Source organism: Lygodium microphyllum, chromosome 9 (assembly GCF_053477565.2).
Source record: "Lygodium microphyllum isolate KBCC chromosome 9, Lygodium_microphyllum_v1.1.10, whole genome shotgun sequence".
Lineage (NCBI taxonomy): Eukaryota > Viridiplantae > Streptophyta > Polypodiopsida > Schizaeales > Lygodiaceae > Lygodium > Lygodium microphyllum.
In genome coordinates this window covers 141592193-141616898 of record NC_141143.1, presented here as the reverse complement: position 1 = coordinate 141616898, position 24706 = coordinate 141592193, and the positions used below count along the sequence as shown (strand labels likewise).

At 42.2% G+C, this 24706-nt stretch overlaps 1 pseudogene; it reads right to left on the bottom strand.

The window, feature by feature from the left end:
• Positions 1 to 2744: 2744 nt before the first annotated feature.
• On the bottom strand, positions 2745 to 23687 carry LOC148031656 (uncharacterized; annotated as a pseudogene).
• Positions 23688 to 24706: the final 1019 nt, after the last annotated feature.

Genomic DNA, 24706 nt, shown 5'->3' with positions numbered 1-24706 from the left:
TGTAGAACAGGGGTCGCACAACAAAAAACAAGGCCTTTTCTTGAGTGCATGCGGAGAACTTCCGCCTCCAAAATAGGCATCGAAATGGCCTCGAATAAAAAAAAAATAGAGAATGCACTCTTGCACTTTCTGGCTGTGCTATCTGCAGAGACACAGAAAAATGAAAGCAACACTGGTCCTCTTACCAGAACACCGCGAACTTGGTTTGCTTTCTTAAGCTCCTTATCACAAACAAGGCTCTAATACCATGTCAAGATTGTGGGAGAGAAGGAAGGAGACTCACTTGTAGCTTTCTCACTTATACAATGGGGGAATACACACAAAGCTGGAGGCTGAAAACAGTTTTTCTCTTCTTAGTGTGTAAGCCAAAAAGAAATCTAGTACAAAGAAATAGAAGAACCCTATATATGGGTCTCAAACCAAACTCAACTAACTAAGGTGGCATACTAACTGAGCCACGAACTAGAGTAGATAAGGATAGCTGTCATCTAGCTATTATTCATGGCCGGTATACCAACCGCATCTGCAGCTAACAAGTCGGTGACATAAATGCACAACGATCACCCTGGCATATCACGAGTGGAGCTTGATATCTAAACAACCTCAAGGGAGCCTTCATAAAGAAAAAGAAAAGAGGTGTGGAGAAACTATTCGGCTTGACGTCTCACGATTGGCACAAAATGATTCAGGTAAGGATTTTCATAGCAATAAATATATTAATTAGTGGAGTAACTATGTAGACTAATTAACAATGTATGAGTATTTACATATAGTTCATCCTTCCTACTAGCGTATCCCATTGTGTTTCAAAAGATGTGCGTGATATCATTTACAAGATGGGTGATCTCGTGAGGTATGTATACATTATACTTATTTTTTAGTTTACATATTACGTACATCACGTAGTAAACCCACTTGAATTTATGGACAAAACTAATCATCGTTCTCAATTGCATGTTGGTAGATTTGTGACTTTGAAGGAAATCGATCCAAATACGTTGCAAGAGGATCGAGTATTATCCATTAAGGTGGTTTGTTTGGTGGAGGAAACTTTTCCTTGCTCCATTTTGACTGCTCAAGTACACTTACTCATACATCTGATTGATGAGATCGAAATTTTTGGGGTAGTTCATGCAAGGTGGATGTTTTGTCTAGAGTGCTTTATGAAAACCCTAAAAGATTTTGTAAGGCAAAATGTACGGCCCGAGGGAAGCATGGCTGAGGGTTGGTTAGTGCAATCATCCCTTGTACAAATCTTTGAATATATTACTAAAGTGGACCCCTCTTTACTACCGCTATAGAAAGATGATGAAGATTTGAGGATGACCTCTATAATACCTCAAGAAAAAGGAAGGAGCAAAGTGCTAATGAAAGAGGAACTTTGTAAGTTAAATGTATTTTGTGTACTTAACAACAAAGTAATGAGCAAATGGGGATGACACTATATAAAGAAGCAAGGGCAAGAAGAGTAAGCGAAAGGCAAGCATTTCGCGCTAGACATGGATGTAATGTCTCATATCCAAAACATTTAAGTGTGCTTCTATGTCATATTGATATAGATTGGCTACATGAAGAAATGGAGAAGATGGAAAAAGAGGAGGCGATGGATATATCCCAAGAGGAGTGGGAATACACATGAGGTTATGTATCAAAGATGAGACATACTTATAATTAAATTATCTTTAGTTATATATGATATAATAATTTCACATGTTTCATCTTTAACTAAATCATTAATATGATCTCAATAATGTACTACTAGTGCACATTGTTTAATGCTATTTGGTGTGAAGGAAAACATTTTCAAACTTAATGTATAGATGATAAGAGAAATATCTAGGATTGTGGTATCCTTGCAAACTTCCAGGATACCAATGACACCATGGAAGGTTATTGTGGCTTGATCCAAGATATTTTGAAGCTTGACTTTAGGCGATTTTTTATGTATGTACTAGATGTGAAGTGGTTTAAAGAAGTAGTAGCAACATGTGAGCATTGCACAATTAGATGTCATCCAAGTGGTTTTGTAGTGATTGAATCTACAAAATTTCACCAAGGCAAGAATAACACATTCGTACTACCTCAACAATGCGAGCAGGTATATTAGAAGCTATTTATTTTCATATATATTACTTCTTAATACATTGTCAAAATACAATAAATATATAAGTTACTTACTTTTTGTTTTTTAAATGGAGGTTGTGTATCACCCAATGGTAAACACTACAATATATAGGCCTTATACCGACATTTAAAGCGACGAAAATGCAAACAACAAAATTTGCCTCCGTTGTCACAAAAAGTGTCATTATTTCGACGCTAATAGCGACTCCAATACCGACGCTTATAGCGACGGTTTGCGACGTGCATAACGATGCTAATAGTGACGCGTGCAGTAAAATTTGCGATGTTAATAGCTACGATAACAGGGAAAAAAAAATTTGTGGCAGGGCAGATATAGCACTGTGTGCTTTATGAGAGCCATACAAAATAGTTTCTGCACTACTGTGTACAATGTGCTTGCAAACAAAAACAATGTATACTGAAATCATAAAACTGATACATAAAATAAATACATGATTGCATAAAAAGCGATTGGTACAATCATGACAGGATATCACTAATACATACAAAATGTCTACATAGATCAGGTGACTCAAAAATAAAGGTGTGTGAGCTCCGGGGATCCAAGGGCGAGCTATGCATCCTCATCCCCCGAAAGCTCGTCCCGCCGCAAAGGAGTATCAAACAAACTCTGCAGAAAAAGAAACAACACATCAGTCCATCATATAATAATGCATTCAAATATATCATGGTAACTATAGACAAGAAAGATGGGTGACTTACAGGGCCACCGCGTCTATACAATCGGTCGATCAATGCAGTGAGACCGTGCCTCTCTGCATATCGAGTCTCAAGGCTAGTTGGATCGTGATTTGTAATGGAGTGTTGCAAAGAAAACAAAATGCTAACTGTTAGAAACATGATTGTCAGTACAAAGAATATTTCAAAAAAGTAAACAAGCAAAACAAAAGAAAAACTTACAAAGTCCTCCAAATATGTCCTGCGGCCGCCACTCCCAAGATGATGGACCACTCCGGCCTCGAGTCGTGCCCTCGCTACCTCGCGTTGCTAACTCCAACGTCCTGGAGAATCTGTAGCCTCCTCCCTCAGTTGGCACCAGTCATCTGCATCTAACCATGCGGGCTTTACAGCCCCACTCTTGATTGCCTTGTGTGCGTCGGATCGTCTATGTGACATGTATGCATGCATGCAATCCATCATCTAGCTCGTAGAGAATCTATCTACTACGGCTGCCACCGGAAACTCCTCGTGCAAGGATGGTACTATGTAGTCCTTGCTCCCCTCCGGTATGTTCTTCCAATTATCCAAGATGTTGTGCCGAAAAACTTGTTGGCACAACTCTCTCATGCGAGCCATCACCCTCCTCCCCTCATCATTCATGATGATGGCTCCTGACCTACTATCGACCAGATATCCATAACTCCTAGGAGTCTGCCTAAGATGGGTCCTCTCCCATCTGCGTCTACGCTCATGGGCATATCCAAGAGACCCCTCTCTATCCGGTGTACCGACGGGGGTAATCTCTCTCGAAGTAGCACCCAAAGGGGGGCCACCTGCTCTGACGGCTGTGCAAAAGCCGGAGTAACTGGAGTAGACGTCCCCACAGATGTGACAAATCTTGGAGGTGACATAGCTCAGCTGAATGACGAGACGGAGACACTGCGTCCGTGTCTCCACAGCATCTATCTAAGCCACGAGAGTGAGGAGTTGCACCTATATCCCATGTCAACCGCGGGCTCACTGCCTCTGTATCTCTGCAGTATCCCCTTGATCCCGATGCACTTCCTCCCTCTGGCCCAAGTCGTGAGCGTCGAGATCGTCTACTCAAAGCCGAAGCATCTGATCGCACTGAAGCAAATCTAGTAGAGCGCCCTAGACCGAGACAGCTCCTGGTCTGCCATCTCTCTGAATCTGGCGATCTGGTCTGGAGACATGCGTGCGAAGATGTCCTGTAACTCCTCATCGCTCATCCCTCGACTCATCCTGAAAATGTCACCTGCACAGACAAAAAATGATATTAGAATAATCAATTTAAATCATACAAAGCACAGTAATATAAATCATTTAAAAAAAATCTCACTTAAAATGCATATCTTATGTACCCTTCTAAGCGATTGGTCAACGAATTGAGTAAGTGGATGCTCCAAGTATGAAGTATCCTATGGTCCCATGTTAATCTCCTAACACAACTCTGCATACACTCGAAGGTCGATAGACAAGTCACCACAAAAGAATGAGTCCGCCTCATTCTCAAAGAATTCTTGGACTCTTGTATTTCCATCATTGTTAGCGGATGCTGGCTCCAAGCTTTTGATGGCCTCACCCCTTGCAATATCGACCCCTCTATTTGCATATTATCTTCATCTATGCTCAAAACATCACTTTGATCATATACTCTCGCACTTCGGGGAGTTGAATGTATAACATACCACCATCGAGGTTGTCAGGGGTTTGGATAGAAGATTACCTATTCACAAACAAGTACAAGAGAGTTCAAACCATTGTGACATAAACCATGTGGTAATACAATTAGCAAACAAATGAGTCCATGCACCTGTTCACAATGAACCGGCAACACAAAGGTGTCGTGCAAATCCGTCCATTTTTTTTGGAATCTATTTCGAGAAATCCAGATGGACCTCGTCAAACTGTTGCTCCAGCTCCTCCAAGTACCACTTTGAACCACTACACATCGAATAGTATCATGGAGTAGCTACGGTGATCCACCATAATAATACTTTGCAAGTTCCCAAAATACTCCATCTCATCCACAATCATGTTTGGATCCGTTGCTCATCATCAGCTCTCTTGCTCGAACATTGTCATGATACCATAGTCCATTGTGGAGCGCATTTTGTCAATACGCTCCACGCGAAAATGCCATCCGCGCGACCACGCTGCACTGTATATTTTGTACTGTACATTGAAACACTCAAATTAGATGACGCATATAAAATCTAGATATGACAAATTTTAAACCCCTCATCACCTTTGGACTACATCCCCTCGAGAATTCCCACTCCTCCATTGAGATCTCTGTCCCTTCGCGAGACGTTGTGGTCAAGGATCCACGTAACCATCGTGTTGACATAAACCGCGGCATCTCCTCCATGCCTTCCGGATATCGAATCGGTCGATGACGCGTACTATGTCGGAATTCAGCTCGCGCTTTCTCTCGATCTTGCCTAGCGATCTCACTACAACATATACATGCTATAGCGACATTTATAACGACGTTTTCTTCATATATAAAAAATGTCCCCATCGTCGGTATTAGCCTCGGTAGTAGCATCGCTAGAAAACCGTCGGTATGTGCGTCGCTATTTAGCAACGCACATACCGATGCTAATACCGACGAAAATAGCGACGGTTATAGTAAATTTTCGACGCTAATACCAACGATTGCAGAATACTTTTCAGATGCTGATACCGACGGTTACAGAGAATAATTTTTTTTTGTGGCAAAGCTGCAGATGCAGCCTTGCCATAGTTAGAGCCACATAGGGCTAAGAGACAATTCCTGCTGTCAAAGAAGTTAGACAATCGATCCCAAATAATTACAAGACTTTGCAAAAAAGTACTTTCATGACATTAATTAACAGAAATGTGCACTGGATTGATAAAGAAAATAACAGAACTTAAATTGAGAAGTGCTACTGCGACAAAGCAAATATGGAGTCATGCTACAAGATAGAAGTCAAAATCATATATAATTTGCTATTACATATGGAGGATAGAGGCCATAATGCCATACATAATACAAGATGGAGAGTAATCCTATGTAGCCTAATCTGCTCTCTACGACTCATCCGCATCAGAAAACTCGTATCGCTGTAGTGGCATATCGAAGGGAGTTTGCAACAGCAAATGCATATATAATTGTGAGTACCAAATACAAACTGACATATAATGACAGATTTCTCAAATTAGGAATGATATTTATTACTACTTACCGGTCCTCCGCGAGCATAGAGCTTCTCGATTAGGGCACTCAAACCATGCTTCTTCCCATATGTCACCTCCAGTGCAGTCAGGTTGCGATTCGTAAAACCTTGCTATGGCACACAAACATTGAAAAAAAACGTACTTGAGATTCATGTTCGAAATACATACATCAACATGGATGTCATTAAATTAGATACTCTACCCTATTAATACTTACAAAATCTGCCACGAATGTTGTGTGGCCGTTGCTACCAAGGTGATGCACCGAACCTGCATCCAAGCACGCCTTTGCTGCGTCCTTCTACTGCTTCCACTTGTTTGGAGTGGATGTCACCTCATCCTGGAGATTACTCCAGTCCTCTGTATCCAGCCACTCCGGCTTCGATTTGCCCTGCTTGACTGCTTCGCGTGCATCAGATCGCCTATGCGACTGATAGTCACGCATGCGCGTCACCATCCACCCTCTCGAAAATCTATCATTGCTAGAGGGTTGAGGGAACTCTCGATACAATGTATCGATTATGTACTCCTTGCTGGCATCTGGGATCTCCTTCCACTTGTCTGTAATGGTGTGCCAAAATACTTGTTGGCACAACTCATGCATCCTAGAGATGACAGCTTTTCCATCATCATTCATGTATAAATGGCCAGAGGCCTTATCTATGAGATATGAGTAACCTGCAAGATTTTGCAAACGGGTACTTTCAGGACATTAATACAAATGTGTCAAACACAATTTGAATTGATAAGTGCTACTGCGAAAATCTTCATGTGAAAATACATACCTGGAGGAGTGGGTTTCGTGTACTTCTTGTCAGCCCTGGGAGTGATCAGTGGGGTGCGTGAAGGAGTGGGAGTGATCGGTGGGATGCTTGAAGGAGTGGGAGCAGTAGACGTCTGCCCACCACCGCCAGTGAAAGACGGTGTCGACTCCCTGGTGGCAGTGCGAGTGGGGGAGACTGCATCCGCGTCCCCACAATAGGAGCTACTTCCTCCTCCACCACGTGACTCTGAAGCAAAGCGAGACCTGCGAGTGCGTCTATTGGAGACCGACACATCGGACCATCTAGAGTCTGCCGATCGTACTGAGGTGTAACGGGAAAGCTGTGCATTGGCTCTATCTTTGACCCGTGCTAGCTGGTCCGGTGAGAAATGTGCTAGCATCGCGTCGATGTCGTCATCTGTAAAATCCCGGCTCATCCTGCCGTGCGTGCCCAAATCCTAAACCTGCACATACAAGGAAAAATAATTCAATCTGATAATGAATTGCAAGACATAATAAAACTAAGACTTAATTTGCAAGATTTCATTTTAAAATAATAATAAAAATTAGATAATACAAAATATGATACTCCAAAAATATACAAACTATCCTAATGGATTTGCAAAAAGTGGACATGATGTAGTGGGAGGAACGTTTTGATCGAGTCACTTTTGTTTAGGGTTCCACAATCTCATCTTGACATAGCTCAGTATACACCGGAAGGTCTATACAAAATTCTCCACAAAATGAGGACTCTGCTTCATTTTCAAAAAACCCCTCCTCTATCTCCTCTATCTCCATAGGTGAGATGTCTTGGTCCTCTAGGCATTTCATCCTGGTTTCTTGTATGCCTTCTGTCATTGCCGCTATTAAAGGTGTCTCTTCTACGATCGGTACGGGGGTTCTGGCAAACACTGGGATACTCCTAGATGTCATGGGAATGACATATCACCATTGAGGTTGTTGCGGATTAGGGAAAAAAACGACCTGATCCATATTACGATTAGTATAAAAGCCCACTTTGAGATTGCTAAAGTGCATCAAGTATTAGGGACTCTTACCTACTCACAATGATTTGGAAAAACAAATGTATCACTCAAATCAGTCCACTTCTTCGTTGAGTCAATCTCAACAAAGCCACTCGGCCCTCACCGAACAGTTGCACCTGCTCCTTCGAGAGTAACCTTGAACCATTGCACATCAAATATGGTAACGGAGAAACTTCGATAGTCCACTGCAAGGATACTCTGTAAACATCCAAAATACTCCATCTTTGCAACTACATGGTTTGGATATGTGGCACGTCGTTGGCTTTCCTGCTCAAACATTGCCATCACTCCACAGTCCATTGTCGAGCGTAACTTGTCGATGTGCTCTACTCTGAAATGTCGTCCACGTGACCATGCTGCACTATGGACCTTATATTGGGAGAAGAACAAATATATTAGTTGCGATTTGCAGTATGGATTGTAATTTCTTGGGATTGCATACCTTGGGATTGCATCCATACCTTGGGATTGCATCCACGTGAGAAGTCCCGCTCTTCTTCAGTAACTGTTTCTCCATCTTGATATGCTTTGGTTAGGGCCTCATGTAGCCATCTAGTGGACATGAGTAGAGGCATCTCCTCTAAGCCCTTCGGATATCGAATGGGCCATTGCCGTGTACTCCACCGTCGAAAGTCAGATCTTGCAGACTCTCGTTCAGGGCGAGCATCCTCATACCGTTGCAGCCACTTCTCCATCATAGTGCTATGCAGCATACAAAATCGGTTCACCTTGGACTCCATGGATGCGTCCATCTTCTTCTCTATTCCACTTTCCACTAGGACATCTCCATTCAGACAACCATCCTCCTTAAGTGACCATATCAAGCCTTTGTCCCGGTCCACAGTGGATAACCACTCAGAAATGTACACCAAGGCCTCCGACACTAACCAACCTTCAGCCATGCTACCCTCAGGACGAGCCCGTTGTTGCACAAATCCCTTTAAGGTCTTCATGAACCGTTCAAGGAAAAACATCCGTCGAGTATGGACTGGACCTGCCACCTACAATTCATCTACAATATGCACTAGAAGATGGGTTTGTATCGTGAGCATACTAGTGGGAAGATACTTCTCCAAAAGACAAGCAGTCTCTACTGCCATGCATTTCGCGGATTCAATCGATGGTGTGTGAGACTCTTTTTGGGAGACAAATTGAACCAACTCGGACAATTTGTAAATGGCTATCCGTACCTCCCATGTCAGAGACCCCGTGATTGCGATCGGCAATACGAACTGTGAAAACCATGATCTTAACATTGTGTATAAACAAACGAAGATTCTCAAATCTAATATGCAGAATCATGCCATACGTAGCCTCATACCGTACATACCTGACACATCTTATGCCAATCATGGGATTTGAGTCCTGTCAGTTGGTCATCCTTTGTGAATGCTGTCTTGAGAGAATGCATTAGGCCAGTCGGTGTGCGAAAGGACTTGATGCTTTTCTTTACTCGTCGCACTTTGAAAACCCAAGAAGTGTGCGGCAATTGCACTTGACCGTCGATGCCACTTACAGGCCAATAAGGTTCCATCTTTCCCACTGCTTTCAAATCCATCCTCGCTCCTAGTGTGTCTCGTTGCCCAGTGAGGTGGTCCCATAGCAAGCTACCCACATTCTTAAAAATGTGCATGGGATCTAAAAGGTGGTTAATCTTCAGTTTTTTCCAATAAGTCAGCTTATAGAAAATTGAGAAGCGTCGCATTCCACTGGGAAGCGAGTCTTGGTCCACCATCCTGCAATCAAACCAGCTCAGTGCGTTCATTCTCGCAGGAGGGCGACCAAGAAATCCTTCTCTCATGACATGACCCTCTGGCAAAAAAGCCCAATGTCCCTCAAATACCATATTCTTCATAGATTTTGACATACGAGAATCCAACCTTGGTCCACACAGAGGACATGCATGGTAACGTGATGTGACTAGCCCTGTAGAATACACATGTACAATGAGGCATGTCATAATACCAACATAGCTCAAAGAAAACTAGAAAAATAAGAAAACACGCTTTACCATAGCATTCTCCATAACCTGGAAAGTCATGCATGGTCCACATAAGAATTGCCCTTATAGTTGCGGATCACCTACCAATATGTTTGCTCATGTTCTCCACTACAATTCCCTCCCATAACTCCTTTAGCTCATCAATCAATGGAGAGAGGTAGACATCCATATTCTTGACTTTGTATCGTCCAGGCACAAGCAAGCTGAGCAAAAGGTGTCGTTTCTTGGTGGAAAGCCATGGCGGTATATTGTAGTTAACAAGAACCACAGGCCATACACTATAGAAGGTGGAACGTAAACCAAAAGGATTTACCCCATCCATGGCAAGACTGAATCGTAGATTCCTCGCCTCCTTTGCAAAGTTAGGGAAAGTCTCATCAATGTGATGACATGCTTCTGAGTCAGCTGGTGTACGCTGTATACCATCAGTGGATCAATTTTCCACATGCCATGTAGTCAAATTTTGCAAAAGTCTTGGTCCGAAAAATGTGACGAACACGCGGTATCAGTGAAAAGTGCCTCAAAACCTTCTGCGGAACAGTCTGTCTTTGCAAGTCATTTCGATACCTTTCCGCACCGCGCTTGGGACATGTAGCCAACAATTCAAACTCTCCTCGGAAGAGAACACAATCATTGGGGCAAGCATGATTGCAATTATAATCCATGCCTAGCTTTCGCAGCACTTGTCTTGCATCGTCACGAGACTCAGGCATCGTGTTTTGGATAGGCAAAATATAAGATTTCAATGTTCTATAAATTGCAATGAAGCACGTTGTCAAAGAGTTTACTGTTCATGATATAAATCATGGGATTCTTATGAACACAAGAAGAGTTTCACTAGGAATTATATGAGATATTTGCATACAAAATTCAGGCATTGTTATCCAATATCTACCTTAGTTATATAAGTTCTTTTGTATTTAACATAAAATTTACAGTTATACCATGAACATTTATGAGAAATAAGTCTATGGGAACCTACAACTTGGATATCTGGAAGTAATTGACAGTCTTCTGGATAAATCACATTAATTCAGGTACAAAACTATGGTCAGAACCCAAAAATGATGCCAAAAACTGTCAAAAGTCCACTAGGTCCACATGGGACCAGAAGTTACTGACTTAAGTGAGCAACAAGTGACCTAGGCTGGTCAAAAAGTGAACAGGGACTGAGCAGAGAGCAGCCCACATTTTTCGGCACAAAACGCGGGCTGCTCTGTCTGAGGGAAACTGGAAGAAAGCCGAAGCTGAGATGCATGAAATGCAGCATGCAAACTGAAGATTAACAGGCCCAACTACTGAAGATGTAAACTTGGTGAGTGCTCCACTTTTCTACCTCTTTGGTCTGATGAAAATGCATGCTAAAACTATCTATAAAAGAGGGAAAATATGGGAGAAGAGTATTCAGCCTGCTCTTATGCACGACTTCTCTCATCTTCTCTACCTTATTCTTGGTCCAATGAAGCCCAACTTGTGCCCAACTACTTGAGTGACTTTGGGGCAAGCAAAGGGTGAGGATATTGAAGACTTATGGACTGTTATGGGCTGTAATAACCAGTCACAAACATGGCAGCCCACTGTTATGATCTATTTTTATGAGCAAACATGGGTTTTTTATGGTTGTAATGGAGGAAAATGACCTATTTTCTTCTAGACATTGTTCATAGATGATCAAGAGTGCTTCTTCTTGAGTATATGCACTCATTTTGAACTTGATTATGGGCTGGAATTTTTTGTTTTAAAACAGGGCTGAAGCTAAAATTATTCTTTTGCAATCCATTTCATGTATCTCTGGCCCGAATCTTGGATGCATTTGATTCTAGCAACAATATACTTGACCCAAAGGATTGAAATCCATCTTTGTACATGAAATAAATGCCATTAGAGCTTGCATTTGACATTCATAAATGAATTGAAAATATGAAAATATCCTTTGTGAAATGATGTATGTATCCTGAAGCATTTGATGTATTCAAGTTAGTCTTAATCCTTCTGTTCATGTATGCTAAGTACAAAGTGAGAAGGCTTGAATTCCCCTTCCGTACCTAAATCATTTCTAAACCCCGAATCTTATTAATACCCAATCCATTTTTCCTTTCTAAATCTTGAATCCTAAACTCTTCTTCTGCACTAAAAGCCTCGGTGGTAGACCTTCAACTCTTAACGCGACGACAGTGGTGAACCCGACGTAAGGTCCGCTGCAGAAGAAGAAGTCCAATGGGAGAATCATCAAGCTCAAGAGGAGATGCTTTGCAACAGTTGGTTCGTCTAATGCAAGAGAGCCAACAACAACAGCTGCAATTTCAATTGCAATTGCAACAACAACGGAGACAAGAAGAAGAGCGGATTGATGCTGCTGCCATTAAGGCCTTAGAAGCAGTTGGGCATGAGCTCAAGCAATTTAATGGGCAAAATGTGTCCTCTTTTATCCGCCTCTACACTGACAAGATGGTCTTCTTTGGAGTTCCTCAACATGCATGGAGCCGTTACTTTGCCCGCCTGGCTGTGCATGGTCTCTAGGGCCGAATTCATGGTCTTTCCCAAAAAGATGCAGGATGGTCTGTGTTCAAGAAGGCTCTTTGAGAAGAATTTTTCCTTGAAGATTCTGGCCTTATGACAAAGAAAATCTTCATCGAATGGGTCGAAAGGCCCAATAAGGTCTAACTGCTACTACTCTTCATCGAGAATTTGAAAGCAAATTTTCCCAACTAGATCTTGATGATGACCAACAAGGTATGGAAAGTCAAAATATTGAATTATTTTTAAAAGCTGCACATTCTTCTCTTCAGGAGAAATTGACTGACCGACTTGAAGACCCTGACTCTGAGTCGGGATTAAAGACTGCTTGGAGTGATGTCACTAAAGCAGTTAATATGATTGCTCAAAGAGAGCGATTGCGCCTAAGATGGGGATCAACCCCTGAAACAACTGATTCTATGAAGGAGCCTGTTCCAACTTCTCGACCTCCTGTCTCTATGGCCGAGCAATCAAGAAATTCTGTTGTTCCTTCTCCAAAGAAGGATGCCATGGATGAGTTAATTAAAAGCATGCGGGATCTCCATCTTAATTTAATAGAAATTAATTCTAAAGTAGAAAAGCTTGATGTTAAAGTAGAAGAAAGGGGTCAGTCAACCACCCAAAGACCTGCACGAGAAGGCTTCAAAAGACGCTGCATTTGGTGTGATAGCCTTCAGCATGACAAGAGAGAGTGCGGTGCATTCCGTGAAGCTGAAGCACAAAAATTAGTCTTTTGGAAGGATGGTAAAATTCATGCAACTAAAACCGGGCTTCCTCTTGAGCCAAACTTCGGCAACGGTGGCATGAAGAAAAGATTGGAGGACTTTGGCAACAAGGACAGCCTATGCAGCTATTGATGCTGCAACTTATGGGTTGCAAATTGAGCCGACTAATGAAATTGTTAAAACATGTAAAACTAATGCAAAATCTAAAGTGTGGACACAGGCCTTGGAACGCATGGAGCAAGGCAAGGCAACTAAGTATGATTTAACCACTGCCAGCCAATGTATTCGAGGAAGAACCGGATGGTCTGAGCCTATGGATTCATTTTCAGCTTTTGCCTGGCTAGCTGAAATTAATAATCAAGAAGCCATGATAGAAGAAAAGAGAAGAAGAGATGAAGATGTTGTCGGTCCTTCCTCTTCAGGACCGACTAAACATATAACAAGAAGTAAACCAGATCAACAGAAGGCTGCTGAAAATCCGCCACCACCAAAATTTGACATGGGTGAAGCCCCTCAAGCAAAGAAAATGGAAGAAAAAAGAAAAAGCAAACATCCCAGCTACAAGTTGTAGTCCGACATAGAGACCGCAATGGATCTTAAACGGATCCTAGAAGAAAGGATTCTTGGAAGTAGAATTGAATTTACATTAGGTGAAATTCTTGGTATTGCAAAACGAGGATTTCATGATGTAATAATTCATGTAATTAAACAAAAAAGACAATATGTTGGTGAGGAAACTGAAGAATCTGTTCATGCTTTTTGCAAGTACTTCATGTGTATTTGCAGGATGAAGAGAAGTTGAAAACTCAAGGAATTCGATTGGAGGCAATCAAAGAATTGATTGCAGCCATAGAAGCCAAAGATGAAGACATTTATGAAGCAGAAGCTGAAGAAGCTATAATGGTGGAGACTTCTCAATCCAAAGCTCAGCCCATCTGTAAGAAAGAGACTCTTCTTCACAACATGTAAGAAGAAAGTGAAACTCACTTTATTTCTAGTAGTCACTATTTGCGTACCCATTGGGCAAGGGCGACTACTGAAACTGTTGTTAAAATTGGTAAAAAAGAAACTCCATGCATTGCCCTCCAACTCCCATCATACAATGGAATGGCAGCCTCTGCAATTAAAGGATCCTGGGATTCCGAGTCCATCGGAAGCAATGATTCGATCATGTCCTCTAACTCGGGCTCCAAAAAAGCAGGAGGATCGTCCTTGTCTCCAGCATTCTCACCCATAGAAGGGGGTTGAGAGTTATCACCTTCTATGAGACAGTTAGTTATCTCGGACGGCATTTGTATAGAGCGCGGATGAACCCATCTTACTGGACGCAAGAGATCTACGGAGGGCAATGTATCGACATGGCCCTGACCCTGTAAAGGACGTTAAGGAGCTAACTTCTAAGATAACCCCAAACTGTTATACTTAAATCAATTACATGTCATATAGTAATGAGAGAGAACTTACTGCAATCTCATAATTCAAGACTGCTTGGTCAATTATCTCAACTCGAAACTCTCCATACCGTTGCACATGCTTTATGGACAAACGACGTTTCCGACGAATGGCCAATTTGCATTGCGTGCATGGACAGGGGACACGTTGATTGAGCCAAGCCTCACGATCACCACCATGTTGGTCATGAGTGCTAGACATCTTGACTGCGATGTAATGGAATGATAATTTAATAACGATTCTATATTGTATATTGGGACCACTCCACTATATATATTTCAGGTCTTTTTTTTTAAATTTTCGTACCTATCTCTTTGAGTTCGGCTGTAAACTTATCTATCTTTGAGGTCAGCTCTAAACTTATCTATCTTTGAGGTCGGCTCTAAACTATGCTCACGCACATACATTTTCGTACCTACATTGCAAAGAATAAAAACCAACACAAGAAAAAATTTGAAAACACTCGCTTCCTTTTCTCTCTCTTTCAATACTTCCTAACCTACATTGCAAAGCATCACAAAGTAACACAAATATCAAAGACAAACCAACACTTTCTAACCTACATTGCAAAGCAAAACAAAGATTGCAAAGAAACCAAAACAGGGCATACTGTCGTGCTCTCTTCTTCCTCCACGACCCCTTTGTGTGGGCGACGCTACTCTCCTCGTGTGTGGCTCGTGGCTTGCTTCCTTGCTCACCTCCCTTGCTCACATCTCTTGCTCACCTCCCTCTCTTGCTCACAATCCTTTTTTTCTCTCTACCTTCGCACGCTCAAATGATACAAACGTTTGGGTTTCGGTAAAATTTTGCCACAGTAAGTCATCGGTATTAGCGTCGGTATCTGCGTCTTTAAAAACATCGGTATTTGCGTCATACCGATGCAAATACCGACGTTTTTAAAGACGCAGATACCGAGTACGACGCAAATACTGACGTTTTTAAAGACGCAGATACCGACGCTAATACCAAGGCTAATACCGACGCCGAAAAAAAATATCGCAACTTAGCGTCGCACTGCTCCTTGCCTCGCGAATTCAATAGAGGATGTCTTAATCTCCTTCTGTGAGATCCATTGCACCAAAGTCGACAACTTGTAAATGGGCCCGCGTATTTCTGGAGTAAGACATCCTGCGATCGCGATCGGTAGTACAAACTGCCACAAATGAGAAAACATTATGAATAATGGCTACATTCCAAATAGAAAAATCCCCACGCTAATTACAATCCATTCATAGTACAAACCTGACATATCTTATGCCAGTCATGGGATTTTAGCCGCCCTGATAATTGGTCATCTTTAGAAAATGCGGACCTGAGAGAATGCATCATACCCGTCGGAGTGCAGATAGACTTGATTACTTGCTTCACAATACGCTCTTCTTTAGTGGACAAAACCCAAGGAGCGCGAGGAAGCTGCACGCGACCATCAGCACTCAGCTGCGGCCAAAACGCCTCCATCTTACCTACCTCCTTCAAATCCATTCGTGCCCCTATAGTGTCTCTTTTTACTGTGATGTGGTCCCATAACAAGCTGCCCACATTCTTGAAAATATGCATGGGATCCAACAAGTGGTTGACCTGTAAGTGGGTCCAATATGGGAACTCATAGAAAACTGAGAACCGCCGCATTCCATTTGGATGTGATTCCGCATGGACCATTTTTAGCTCGTACCAGCTTGTGGCGTTCATACATATTGGAGGTTGTCCAAGGAAACCTTCCCTGAGTTCATGATCCTCCGGCAAGAAAGCAGCATGTCCTTGATATACCATCTTCTTCATGGCTTGTGACCTTGCGGAGTCTAACTGTGGCCCGCACAATGGACTGCATGATAACCTGCGGTAACCAGACCTATTCCAACACCACGACCTAGTGAGTACTTGATTAAACGAGATAAAATATATATATTACCAGCGAGAACGGAGGCCTGCTCACCTGAGCACTCTCCTAATCCGGAAAGTCATGCATCGTCCGCATGAGAATGGCTTGAATATTGGCTGATCGCCGACCATCGCGCCTGCTCATATCTTGCACAGTGACCCCCTCCTCCCACAAAATCTTAAGCTCATCGACTAATAGATGAAGATACACGTCCATATTTTTTACTTTGTAGCGGCCTGGGACGAGCAAGCTAAGGATGAGATGTCCTTTCTTCATAGAAAGCCATGGATGGATGTTGTAGTTGACAAGGACTATAGGCCACACACTATAAAAAGTTGAGCGCAGACCAAATGGGTTCATGCCATCCATTGCGAGACCGAGCCGAAGATTCCTTGGCTCTCGGGCAAAGCCTGGGAAGGTAGAGTCAAAGTGGCTCCATGCGCGCAAATTCGCTGATATTCTTTGAACTCCATTCGTGGACCTATTTTGCGCATGCCACGTTATCAAGCTCGCCATGCCGGATATACAAAACTATGGTTTATGCGGGGGATGAGCGGAAAGTGTTTGAGAACTTTTTGAGGGATGGTTTGCCCTTGCAAGTCCTGTCGATACCTGTGGGCACCACACTTTGGACATGTCTCCATAGTCTCGTATTCTCCTTGAAACAGACAGTAATCGTTGATACATGCATGGATGTTATTGTAGTCCATGCTAAGCTTCCGTAAAACATGTCGTGCATCATCACGAGACTCAGGCATGGTATTTGCAGGTGGTAATATATGATATTTCAATAACCTGAAAAAAATCATAAAACACCTTGAAAAAGCACAAATGTTTGTAATAATAGTGCCGAAAAAAAAAATCAATGAAGCGTATGTACAAGATACCTGAACAACTTGGTCACACTCGTATCGCTCCACCTGTATTTTGCTTGCACACTTAAGAGTGCAAGCAGTGTCTTCAGTCGAGATACGCGGCACCCATCATATAATGGTATGGATGCTTCCTCTCTAAGCGGATAAGAAGCCTCGAAATCCATGGGAATCAATGCATCGATCATTGCCTCCATCTCAGGCTCCAAGATTGTAGGTAGGTCTAGAAGGTTGCCTATCTTCTCTGGAATTCACGGTATAGATTGGCCTTGCGAGTGGTGGATTGATTCCTGTACTCCGTCCATCGCACGCCCACGTACTCTTCTAATTGGCCGCAAAGGGTGCACTCCCCCTTGGGACGAGACATCACCTCCCTGGATAGAAAATTTGCCAGCAAGACCCAATCTTATTGTATATGGTATTCAATTAGCTTGCGAGTACAATGCATGATTGATATTAACTTCAAATTACCGTTTTCTGAAAATCTGTAATCACCTGATCAATGATCTCAGATTGAAACTTGCCAAATCATCGTACGTGTTCTATAGATAATCGTTTTCGTCTAATTGCCAACTTGCATTGAGAGCAAGGACATGGGACACGCTGATTAAGATACGCCTCGCGATCTTGAACAACATGACCTTCTTTTTTTTCCATCTTGTATATGTTACAACAAACAATTTAATGACTTGTAATACAATTTGGGAAAACCCTTCACTCATTGTTTATTGGAGGTCACTTATGCTTCTCGAGATTTCTATTTGATGTGAGATCACTTGGGATGCTATGTCAATGTCTTGGCATGCTATTAGACTAATTTGAGCACTCATTTACTCAATTTTATAGAGGTTTTCACTTCTGTAATAAGTAGGATTGACTGCTATTTTGTCAGAGATACTTCATGCTTATTGCTTGTTGATTCTTATTGATTACTTTGCATGCTACACTAATATATGGTTGATGCCATATACTTGGCCATGCTTCTAGAATGCACTTGGATTGAGATTGAAGCTTAGTCTCATTGCGTTTGACTGTCACTTCTCACATCAAGCATTAATTTAAGACACTTCATGCCTCTTATCATTGGATGATACATGAGCCATTTGTTAGATATATTATAGTGAGACAATAGGACTAATTGTGACATGTACATGCTCTTTTGATACTCATTGGATGCAGTACCCCTATCGTAGGATGGTTTGATGTTTTGTCTTGGATCTAGTACTTATATCTATCATAGTGTTGTCAGTGGTATTTATATGCTTCTAGGACGACCTCTCTTCCTGCTAGCTTTCACTCAAAAGGTCCTTCCATTTAAATGCTCCTAACACTCTCCAATGAGTTGCATTTAGATGAGTTACATTGTGAGTTCAATTTGAATGCATTTAGATGAGTTACATTGTGAGTTGCATTTAGATGTCATAAGCAAAAAAATTTCACTAATTTCTTTCCTAATAAAATTGATAAAAATTAGACATAACTAATCCTCCATAGCAATCATTAGACATAACAGTAGACATAACTAATTTCTTTCCTAATGCAATTGATAAACATTGGACATAACTAATCCTCCATAGCAATCATCAATCAATGCAATTCGAATCTCTACTACAAATTATTAGAGAGTTTTTTTATAAAAAATTGAGTTGTTGATTTCTATCTACTCTAATATACTCAACCAATCAAATCATCATCTCAAATCAATTTAGCCTCACAATCCAAGCATGGCTCCCTCAATTGGTTATGCCACTCCATTTTGTAATCCATCCATTCCTCAAGTACTCCAACAAAGAGAGGAAGCATAGAAAAGAAAGAGGGATATTCCAACCTCATCTCAACTCCAGCTCTCACCCTCCAAATTGTAGAAGAAGAAGAGGTAGAAGAGAAGAATGCAAGATAGGAGAGAAGCTTCACTCTTCTAGTTCCTCACTTAATTCCTCTCTCACTCACCCTCACCCTCACCCTCACCCTCAATGTGAAGCATAAGAAGATAGGATACAAGGAGAGAGAAGAGAGCTCTCAAGTTTGCACACACAAGAATGATCTATGCATGCATCCTATGTTAATTTGAACACTTCAAAAAAGTGAATAGAGAGTTTTGCCCACAACCTCTTCTATTTCCTCCCTCTCCCTCCCTCTCCCTCTCCCTCTCTCCCCCTCCCCCTCCCTCTCTTTCTCTCTCATTTCCTCTCCCTCTCACAATATATCCTAACACTCTCCAAAAGTAAAAGGGAGAGGGTGAGAGAGGAAGCACTCTCCCTCCCTCTCCCTCTCCCCCTCTCTCTCCCTCTCTTTCTCTTTCTCTTTCTCTCCCTCTCTCATTTCCTCCCCCTCCCTCTCCCTCTCTCTTTCTCTCCCTCTCTCTTTCTCTCCCTCTCTCTTTCTCTTTCTCTCCCTCCCTCTCCCTCTCCCTCTCTTTCTCTCTCATTTCCTCTCCTAAACAAGCAAAAGAGAAAGTGATTCAAACCATAAACAAGCAAATGAAGGAGAGAATAGACTCATCGATGAGATATGGCGACTGCGGGGCTGCTCCTCTTCGCGATGAAGGCTCCTCTCCTTCGCGAAAAACTGTGGCGGCAAGCCTTCTTCCTCTCCTTCTCTCACGATGGTCGCTCTCTCTCTCGCTCTCGCTCTCAAAACAGTAGACGCAAAAACGCAAAATAAACCCGCGCTCGATTTTGGCCTGTTTTTTTTCCCTGTGAAGTGTCGCTATTTTTTGTGTCGCTAATAGCAACGCCACGACGCACTACCCACCGTCGCTATAGGCTTAAATCCTTGTAGCAAAACAATAACCGATGGTGGCACGTCATCCCCATATCTAATCGTTCAAAACCAATATATGGCAATGCTACCAACATAGAGATAGTTGATGACAATCCAACCAATCAATGATGATGTACATGACGATGCCATGATTGATGATATACATGATGCAGTGCAAGATGATCCCCACGAGGATGTTAAAGGAAGCGCAAAAGAGGATAACAATATGGTTGCAGATGATGATGAAGAAATTGAGCATAGCAATACATCTGACAGTGGGATTGACTTATTTGTTTCATTACCTATTGGTAATATAGACCTAGAGGTAGATAGTCTAGCAAGGGCCGATCTCATTGAAGATGAGATTGATCATTCATTGTAGCATATAATTAGCTTTGAATGATTGGATGTATATTTGTAATACTCAGAAACAACTAAAATATCAATTAAGAGCCGTTTACTTTTATGATACATATAACATTTGTTGTGTTATAGTATTAGAATTGAATGTACACATCCAAAGAACAATGCACCAAGATGCACAAAGAAGTACAATTGGGTAAGCTATATTAGACCACAAAGAAGTAAAGTTGGTAATTTATTCTAAAAAATACTAGCTATTAAGATGTTTGATCATATTTAGGGACTTTATGAGAAATGAAAAATATGTGTTTTTATTTTTGCATCTATAAACGAGTTTTAAAACACGGGTATATAGACGTGTTTTTCGCGTCTATGTACTAGTGCCAATAGACGTGCTGATAAATGCACCCGCTATTTCGCATGTACAGTGCGCGTCTATAGGGTCTTTCTCTTGTAGTGAGAGTTCCCAAATTCTACTCTATGTATCAACTCAAGCTAACTTTCAAGCTCAAAGGTCCGAACTATGAAGTTTCAGAGGCACGTGATTTTAAAGTATCAAGCTCACCATAAGCTATTACGGTTACAATAATCGCCATGTACCATGTACCAATTGCAAGTACGAGGTATCATTATGAAACCTGATACCAAATCAAGTACCAAGTACCAACAAGTACCAAATCTAACACTAAAAAGGTTTCTTTGTTTCCATGTTTATTGGTTAAGGTACCACAAAGTTAGATTGATCAATTAAGTACCAAGCACTGAATCAAGTACCAAGCCGGATCTATGCTAAGTACCAAATCAAGTACCAAGCATTGAATCAAGCACCAAAGTACTGAATCTAGTACCAAGTACCAGGTTATGCCAAATCAAGTACCAAGCACCAAATCTAGTACCATATCTTCCATGTGATGATTGGGGCAATTGAATTTTTTGAAACCAACATATATGTCATGCAACTGTTGCAAAGTTATAGGTGGAACCATGGAGGAACAAGCTATGGCATTAATGGAGAACTTATGAAATAGAGTTTGTCCTCTCTTTATTCCACCACAAAGGGATGGTATACTCTTCAATTATTGTTATAATACAAGGTGTGACCCTACGAGTTTTTTTCTTATGCACAACACCTACCGCATTATATAATGAGTCAAATTAGCAACACATTATTTAGATTTCATATCAATAACGTGTGAATTTGCTAGTTGTCTAGACACAAGGAGCACTTCCAAGGAGATGTTGATTCTATCTTGCAATAATTCCCCATGTTTCTATTGAAGCCCCCTTTGCCCTTGTGATAATGCAAAGTTAAGCTATCTTATATGTGAAGATCAGGGTGATTGAGTTTTTTGAAACCAACATATGTCATGCAACCCTTGCAAAGTCATATGTGGAGCCATGGCAAAACAAGCTTCAACATTAATAGAGAACTTATGTAATAGAATTTATCCTTTCTTTGTTCCACCACCAAGTGGTGATAATACAAGGTGTGGTTAATAGAGCCTACTGCTTTTTCTATTATGCACAACGCCTACTACACTATATCATCAATCAAGTTAGTAACATGTTCTTTAGATGTTCATATCAATAACATGAACATTTGCTAGTTGTGTAGTCACAAGGAGCTCGTTCCACGGAGATGTTGATTCTTTCCTAAGAGTTTTTGAAACATTCTATACCTTGCACAACGATGGTGAGAGAAATGACACGACTCGAAGTTTTTCTTGCATCTTTGTCCTAAACAATCTACACATTCTCTGGTTACAGTGCTCCGAGTAACTGAACCAGCAAGATCGCTCGCGCTCTAAGTTTTGCGCCTCTGTCGAGTTGTTACTCCAGGTCTCTCTAGTTCTTCGGCGCCCACCTCCCGTTGGCATCTTTGTACAGGCCCTTGTTAGCCTCTGGTGGAAGGAGGGAATCCCATACTCATCGAGGAGGAGAGAAGTGTGCTTGTTCACGAGAGCCAGGTCCCGGCCGTGGGGTATAAAACCTTGGTTTGGTCTGGGGCCAGAATAGCCGTCGATGAGGTGCAGGTACACCTCCAGGTTATGGAGGAAGTACAAGTTGTGGGTAGGCTTGAGGAAGGACGACCGTTGGTTGTCAAGGAGGACCTGGGTGCTGACGTGGAAGTAAGGGTGGGTTCAGACCCAGCAGACAAACAGGCATCCCAAATACAGATGGCCAATCAAATTTCAGCATGGAAAACTGTATGTTCACACACATGGTGGAAGACCAAAAAAATTAGGGGCCTTTTTTGACACGTCATGGCCAAGTTTTTGCTCCTCTCTTCCGGCCTGCCCAGCATGGATACTTCTCCTCCATGCCATGTCTTTTCTTTGGCTCCTTTCCTTGTCCACCACTAATGTGGATGAGATGGCGGACAACTCTTGGAAAATCCTTGTAAAATGGTGGAAAAAGGGATTTTTCACCCTTTTGTCCACCGGGCAAGTGTGAACCCACCCTAAGTCCAGGGCAAGGTATGGAGGACGGGGAGGCAGCCTGCCACATCATAGTCTGATATTGAAGATGAGGATCTGGACATGGTACGCTTGATGTTGCGAGGCGTGCTGATGTGGCTACGACCGCGCGGCGCGCAGCTGGTGTGGTTGACGATGTCGCGGTGGTTGACGAAGCGGAGCATCTTGAGGTTGTTGAGCCTGTCGCAGTGGCGCTTAAAGACAGAGTTGCCCACGCGAGGGACTGCCGAATGTAAAGGCGGTGATGGGAATCATGGTTGCTGTATAAACATTGGCTCCTTCTGGTGACTTCTCTTGCGCTGTAGCAGCAGCTGCTCCAGCTACGTCCAGCTGAACTGGTCGGCCATGTGCGAGGCCGGTGAGAGCTGCTCCAGCTATGTCCAGCTGATCTGGTCGGCCGCGTGCGAGGCCGGTGAGAGCCAGGTCGTAGGCGCTGACGGTGGCGAGAGGCCCCCGAGGCTGTGGCCGTTGATGGTGATGCTCAGCTCCTCCGGCTCGTTCTTGTACTCCTCCAGTAGCCGCTGGATCTCTGCTCTCAATTGATTACTTAGGCAGGGAATTCCGTAAACTGAAAGGGTGATTCTCGGAGACGGCCAACAGGTAACGAATTTACGCTACAGACGTGTGATTCTCTCTCGATACCTGCCCGGTCTCCCTTTTTATAGGCTGCTTGGCAGTTCTCGGCCTTGAGGAATTCGATGCCGTCTGTAGACTGTCAGTCAACAATGGATTATGGCCACTGTGCACATTCTCCAGAGCATGAACAGACGTAAGCTGCTGACCTCCTCTGGACATGGCGCCTCTATTTGCACAGTATATGAGCGGCTGACCTGGTCTCCTCATGGAGCGCACCTCTATTTGCAAGGTAACATTCGATAGCTCGCAGCCACCTGAAAAATGAGCGACGCTGACGAACAAACCTAACTATAGCAGAAGGTCGTGGTGAACCCCACTTGCTTGTATGCGGTGGTAGTAAATATGGCGACCGATCTGGCGGTTCACCTGGCTGTTTTTAACTTGCGTCTCCTTTCCTCGCTTTTCGGTCAGCTCCAGACTTTAGCTTTCTTCGGATCAAATTTATGGCTTTCGTCATGTCGACTGGATAAAGCGTAGAGCCTTCAGGGTTACGTGTTCATGCCGGGCTTTTATGACTTATTATTTGACATAATTTATGGTAGTAAGCAGACTTAAGTCATCACGAATGACTTTTACAATGTTGAAAAGCTTGCTATTGTTTAACCACCCTAGAGAGTCTACTCCTAAGAATTTGACGAGAGCTTATTATTTGATCTCATGGCTATAAAAACCTCAACATTTTTCGCATGTTCCAAATTATACATGATCATGCTTAGGTGAAGTCAAAAGAGGAAGTTATCATCATCAAAAGCACTTATACTATGAATTATTAAACTCGTAATATTCTAGTTGACACACAATATGATGTAGTTGTTCTTTGGACTCAACCTTGCAATGACAATGCCTCTTACAATACATAGGCAATTCATAGCACATGTTAGATCAAATTAAAGTCATGCTAGGGAATGGTTTCTGCCTTAAGAATCTTGGGTTTCTAGTTAAAGTTAGAGTAGTGTTGAAGAAGAGCTACTCATGAGTGCAATGAACCCATTACAAGCCATGTGGAAACGGGCATTTATGCCATAACACCTATATTATACATATGAGCAATGTGAACATTCCATTAATTATGAAGCATGTAGAATTCTCGAGAATGGTGACTCCAACTTTATGTTTTCAACTTTATGGTAAATCTTTCTAAGCACAATACTTACGAAGGGGATACTTCAAACTATGAT